A 7,100-nucleotide genomic window follows, 5' to 3' on the forward strand; every position below is an offset into this window, starting at 1 on the left:
ATGCTACTAGGGGCCCTGTTCTAGAGGGATCCCCTATTGAAAAAGGCGCGCACATGCCAAGCCCAACCCAAGCTAACCTCGTAGAGAACATTCTTCCGTCCGCTGTCGATCGCATAGCCGGGCAACCACATACTACTCCTACATCCTCTCAAAAGGATGAAGGTTTTAATATAAGAGTCCCATCGCCCAAGGACTCGTCACATCCCAAAGACGCATCCGTTGCCTCTCCACACATGAGTGACCAACCAAAATATGCTTCAGAGGCATATGTGAGAGTCACAGAGACAGAGGGTCTAGAACGCCCAATGTCCACACTCGATCCCTCTGCCATGTTAGGCTCTGAACCTACAAGGCACAATATCGACAGAACACTGGTAGGCTCTCCTCACAGAGAAGTTCGGGGATCTGGTGGAAGTCCCTGAACAGACTATGCAAAACCAGTCGCTGAGGGCGCCTCTCACTCCGAGGCTACTAGGTCACCATGTGTTGGTGATCTAGATTCCCAGGATGCCTACGTGACACAGGGGGAGTTACAAACCTTTGCCACAGCGGTATTCCAAAAGATGGACGAGTTGAAAAGCTTGTTCATCTCTCGCTCAATGACAAAAGATCTTTCTCCCATCACAGAGGCTCTGAAGGAGTTGAGCTCTACAACGGCAGAACTCAAGACAACTCTTGCAACCCTTCAGAGCTCTGTCCTACAAAAATACGATCTCACCAACGCCTTCAGTGCTCTGTCCCTCAATCCTTCCTTAATCGACAAGCTCAAGTCAGAACTATCAGAGGTGGCCGCCCAGTTCGCTGCTGACTTCATCTCTGCGGGCTACACAGATTACTCAACTTTCAAAGATGAGATCAAGCAAATGTTCTCCTCTGCGGTGACATATGGTGTTGATACCAAGTCCTCCAGGGCCAACATCAATCACCTAGCCACTCGCAGAGAGCTCGATGCTATGGTTGAAGCTTTGGGTGATATTGTGCGCAAACACATGGATCAACTTCTCGCAGAGGCCCGAGCCTCCAACAAGGCGATCAGAGACTGCACTTCACAGCTCGTGAAAGAGGGTGACACCCTTAGAAGCGAAATCTATCGAAGCGTCTCAAAGTTGAAGTCGTCGACAGAGATTGATATAAGCCATGCCTCTGTGCTTGCTGAAGAGGTGATTAAGAAGATGAAGAAGGCGACCACTAAAATTCTAAAGAGATTGGAGAAGGCTCCCCTAGAAACTTGCAAGGCAGAAGCCACCAAACACCATGATGATCAAGGAGGTGATGACCATGATCGTCATGTGGGGGAGAAGAAGGCAGAGAAGAAAGCTGAGGAGCCCAAGAAGAAGACTTCTACCAAACCACTTAAAATAGTGGACTCTACAGCAGCCCTGCTCTCGAAAGAAAAAGCACCAGAGCCTAAGGGGAAAAGGCAAGGGCAAGGCTGTAGAGGAATCGCCACAGAAGGGGTCGTCAAGCTCAGAGACGCCAGTGATAAACGAAGAAGATTATGACGACCCAGAGCTCGTTCAAGCGTTAAAGGCTTCTTTGGCAGAAGCTCAAGCAAGAAAGGGCAGAGCCCGCTTCCCCCCCCCCCCAAGAGCTGGAGAAGGCTCATCCTCCATGAAGGCAAAGGAGGAAACGTCAACGGATACGTTCGATGCTCTGCAAGGAACCGTCAAACCTATCTTTGCAGAGGGGTCCACCCAGAGGCCAATACTTGAAGAAGAAGAAGCCAAAGTGCCAGAATCCGCCACAATAGGAAGGGTCTCTGAGATTTTTGAATCAATGAGCAGGATTCCCTTGCAACAAGTGCGCACAGAGCCTGTTACTACTGAGGAGGAGATTCTGCTGTGGAGATACTCTGCAGTGGACACAGAGCCCCCTATGATCCAGAGTTCACATGTATACCTTCAGTCGCCGCCAAGTTTCAATTCTCTAAACTTACAAGGCCACGCGAGCAAGTCTTCTCAGAGCACATGATTACATCACTTGAAATAATTTCTCCAAGGACCTTGCTGAAGAAGACGGTGCTCTACGTTCAATACGTTGTGAGGAGGGATGATGGCAACCTATACACGTTCACAGATGCTGACCTCCACAACCTCTGTGTATTTGATCTTATCTACATGCACAAAATTCTCAACAAATACATGGAGAGGAGGTCAAGCTATTCTATATCCCTCAGAAGGCTTGTCGAGGTTATGCGCACACAAGTGAGGTACTACAGCCAGAAGGACTTCAAAATCGCGATGAGGTTAGTCCAAAAAGATCTAAAGATCTCCCCTCCAAGTAACAGGCCAGGTTGGATACTTAGGTATCATCCAAACTCCATTATCCACAACCCCGTTTTTAGGTTTGTGTTCTTGGACAAGGATGACATCCTAAGGTTCTTTGATCCAACATAATCGAACAAGTACTCCACAGAGACCCTTGAATGGGTATTCAACAGAGCAGTGGCGGAGGTGCAAAGAGGGCATCTAAGGATGGGTGAAGTGTCTAGCATTCTGGAAGCAATCAAAGTACAAATCAACTTCAGAGAATSGATTTTCAATGTCTACAGAACCATCAAGGAAGACATGCTATATGCCATAGACGACTTTCCAGAATCTGTTGTGTGATAAACCTCTGTAATAGTATTGGCCTATGCAACACAATTTTGTAATTTTTTCATCATGTAATTCTTTTCAGAGGATGAATTTTTTAATCTCTTCTTGTAATTCTTTTTATTAGTCATTTCTTGCATTCAATTTTCAATTTTTACTTTTTCATACTTAGGGGGAGATTGTTAGCTCTCATTTTCATTAATGTAAAAGTATGAAAAAGATTTCTGCAAGTGTTGACAGAATGGTTCATTCCACAGAAGACCACAGAGGACCAACAACAGAAAATGTTCAATCGTACAAGTCAAGATTGACAGAACCTCTGTTGTCTCTCACAGAGGTTCTGGAAGATGGTCCTCTGTTATCAAGAGCTTACAAGTCATATGCAGCAGAGCCTCTGGGATGGCTCATAGAGGGTCTGCGGTTTATCTTCTGTGGAGAACCTCTTCTTACTGTTTTACTTAGGTTAGTTAGCTGCATGTGCTTCTCACGTGACTATGTTTGTAATCCACTTTATTTGGACGGCTTGGATCATTYCACACGTCTAGGTCGTGTCAGAAAAGCCGTTAGGAACTAGTATAAATAGCAGCTAGGTCTTTGTAATTCTGTGTGCTTCCCGTATTGTAATTGTCAATATTTTCAATCAATTGAAAATCATTTGAAGCTATTCTCTCATGTTCTTCATATTCATCATCTGTGTGTTCTTGATTAATTTCTTACTCTGTTTGTTCTTATACTATTTCCGCTGCACTGTTATTGTTCTTAAAGATCATCCAGAGTATTTGGTTAATATCAAAACTGAGTTTACAGGTCCTAACAAACACCATGAAGAATCAAAAGTTGCAAGCTGTGATCTGAAGGTGTGTCTAGGAAATGCATATTTGGACTCTTCACCAGACTTTTGCAGATGTCTATCTACTATTATAATGATCAACTCCTCAAATTCTTGGACAAATTTCTTGGCAATGGCTTACCAATTGAGTAAACAATGAAATCAATTTGTCTTAGTTTTCCGTTGTCAACAAAGTTCCTACTATCAAACACAAGGCAGAAATGAACAGATTCTGCAATTGATCTTCGATTAAGAAGAAAATCAAACAATGTAGTCTTCGATATAGTAAGAAATCATATAAGAAGTTCTTCGATTTAGGAACAATGCTAAACTTCAGCAAATCCCTAATACCACTCTTTGACAAACTTGGACAAAACCAAGTAACACCTTGATCGATGTACAACTAATCCGGTTAATCCACTGTCCATAAATTAGAGATGCATGTGTGTGATTTACACTTAGAAAATCAACCAATTTTATGAAGAATGAACTTTGAATACCTCTTAAATTGGATGAGCTGTTAAGAGATTTAAACAAAATAACCTGCGATTTAAAGAACCTGCGATTTAGCCTCAAATCTGGTTAGAGTGAGCGAGGTAGAAAAACTTGTTGGGTTAGTCAAGATCAAATCTGACAATAAGTTGTTTGATTTAGATTGAAATCGGACAAAGAGATCAGTGATTACAGTAAGCACAATATGCTGGTTCAAAGATCAAAAATTCACTCAATCAATCAGATTCAGTATCCTTGGAGATGATTTTTTGCAAGACAAAAATCAATTGACTACTTTATGCGATTTAGACCACACTAATTTCTTGAAATCAATTGACTGTCTTGAACGATAAAAAGAACCAGATAAAGACCAAGTCAAAATTGAACAAGAACACAGAATCCTTATCAAAGTATTGAGCGATGAACTTCAAATCCGGACAAGGCTGTATCCGGATTACAAAATCAAGAAATTTTTCAAGTCTAATCCGTGCAAGTCTTTGTGCGATTTAGGCTTAAACCGGAGAAGCCTATGAGCGATTTAAAGCAAACCCGCCTAACCTGTTAATCAATTTAAATGAAATTTGGCTGCTTCTGTGATTGAAACCAGGAATGTCTGTGAGATGTCTGTCCGATTTACACAGGTGAGTAAATGGAGATATATGTGAACAATGAAGCCAAATAATTGAGCGATTTACCAGAAACTGTGAGATGTAACCTTAAATCCGTTCAATCCTGAGATAAATTGTGAGAAGGTTATGAGCGATTAACAGAAGATAAACTGTGAAAGCTTGAAACCTGAGTTGTATGATGAAGATGAACCCTGTGTAATTTGAGTAACGAAGAGAAACAGGCAATGAATATGATAAGCGATATAAGCTTAAATCGATCAAGCCTTTGATCTTTAAACACAACTCCGGTCACCCCTATGTGCGATGTAACCTTAAATCGGATGAAGCTTTGTGCGATTTACCTTGAACCCGGACAAGCCTACGAGCGATTTACACAGAAACCGGACAAGCTGTTGAGCGATTTACACTTAGAAAAACAGCAAGTCAACTTATCGGATGAAGGCTTAGCGATAAACTAATCCGAATGAATCAAATGCACCTGGGATTTAGACGAAATCGATTAGAAAGAAGCGATTTAGATGAAGTCTGTTGAAGGGTTAAAGGATATGTGCGATGAAGGTAGAAGCCGATTAAAGAGTTGAGCGGATTAGATGGACCAAATAAAATCAGTCCAAGTCAATGGGATAAACCGGATGGGCCTGAAAGAATATGGGCCTCTGAGCGATTTAAGACCAAAAACACAAAATTTTCAGGTTTTTCCAACAAAAATGGATCAAAATCCAGATTTTTCACAAGAATTTTCAAGAACACAAAGAGTTTTAAAAAAACACAAAAAACACCAGATCTTGAAATCAAATAACCAAATCACAAATCTTTGTGAATAACAAAGATTCACAAAGTGATTCCGCACATTTTGATCATGGTTTTAACACAAAACCACAAAATTAAAAAAAATTCAGATCAAACTAAAGAAAAAAATGAAGAAAATTAAGAACAAAAAAAATTTCCAGAAAAAATCTTCAAAACTCTGATTTCTTCTTCTGATTTCATGCACAATCCAGCTCTGATACCAATTGATAGTCCCTGATATGATCAATCTTCATAAAACTTCATGAATCCATGGCAGATTTGGATTTATCACTTAAGAACATGAGAGGAGAGATGAGAGGATTTGTCAACTTTGGTCAAACTCTATTATACGTAAATGATTTTACAATTTAGCTCATACTAAAATTACACTAAGACTAAACTATTTATAGGGTCAAACTTGAACCCTCAAAGTCAAAGTCAAACTACCTATACAAACTCAAACACGATGTCTATTCCAATTATAGACAAAATTAACCACGAATACAATTTACACTGAAATTCAGTCCTAACAAACGTTCAAACGTGTTGCATATGTTGAAGGACTGAAGCACAATCTTCTTAGCATCAGTCAGCTGTGTGATAAAGACTACACAGTAAAATTCTCGAAGAATTCATGTCACGTTCTAGACAAAGATGATAAGGTTGCCTTAACCGGTCCTTGCCTAGAGAATGTATATATCATCAATATGAATTCCTCACTTACTAAGAACAACTTCTTCTTCTCTAAAGCCTCGTCAGACATTAACTGGCTATGGCACAAACGGCTTTCTCATCTCAACTTTGAGACCAGCGAGCTGTCAAGAAATGATCTTGTCACTGGTCATCCTCAACAATCTTTTGHAAAGGAATCTCTTTGCTCAGCATATGAAAAAGGAAAACACACAAGAGCTTGCTTTAAGTCTAAGCAAATCTCTACAGTGACTGCACCTCTTCAGCTATTGCATATGGATCTCTTTGGTCCAGTCAACGTGCAATCCATACCTGGAAAGAAGTTTACACTCGTCATTGTTGATGAGTATGCCAGGTACACTTGGGTCTTCATTCTCAGATCCAAAGATGAAGCACCTGAAGAAATCATTCCGTTCATCAATAGAAGTACTCAACAACATTAAGGTACGATCTATTAGAAGTGACAATGGCACTGAATTCAAAAACTCCTTTACCTTTAACGGAATTTGATGTAATCATAGGCATGGATTGGTTAGCTGAAAACCAAGCCAATATAGTCTGTAATGAAAAGATGATTCATATAGACTTACCTGAGAAAGGAAGAGTTGTGATATATGGAGATAAGCGTGATCGTTACTCTAGCCTAATTTCAGTTTTGAAAGCTAGAAAGTATGTACAGAAAGGATGTACTAGTTTTCTGGCATATGCTATAGATGTGAAGAAAGAAAAGGGAAAGATGGGGGATATTCCAGTTGTAAGGGAATTTCCTGAGGTATTTCCGGAAGATTTGATAAACTTACTTCCGGATCGAATGATAGACTTTCAGATTGAATTAATTCCTGGAGCAACACCTGTTGCGCGTACGCCATATCGATTAGCTCCTTCTGAGTTAAAGGAATTAATGTCTCAATTGAAAGAACTGTTAGATAAAGGTTTTATCAAACCAAGTACTTCTCTGTGGGGTGCACCGGTACTGTTTGTGAAAAAGAAGGATGGATCAATGAGAATGTGCATCGATTATCGGGAGTTGAATAAATTGACAATCAAGAATAAGTATCCTCTCCCAAGAATTGATGA

The sequence above is a fragment of the Cynara cardunculus genome, unplaced genomic scaffold (genome assembly GCF_001531365.2).
Source record: "Cynara cardunculus var. scolymus isolate 2C unplaced genomic scaffold, CcrdV1 Un_Scaffold_6429, whole genome shotgun sequence".
Taxonomy (NCBI): domain Eukaryota; kingdom Viridiplantae; phylum Streptophyta; class Magnoliopsida; order Asterales; family Asteraceae; genus Cynara; species Cynara cardunculus.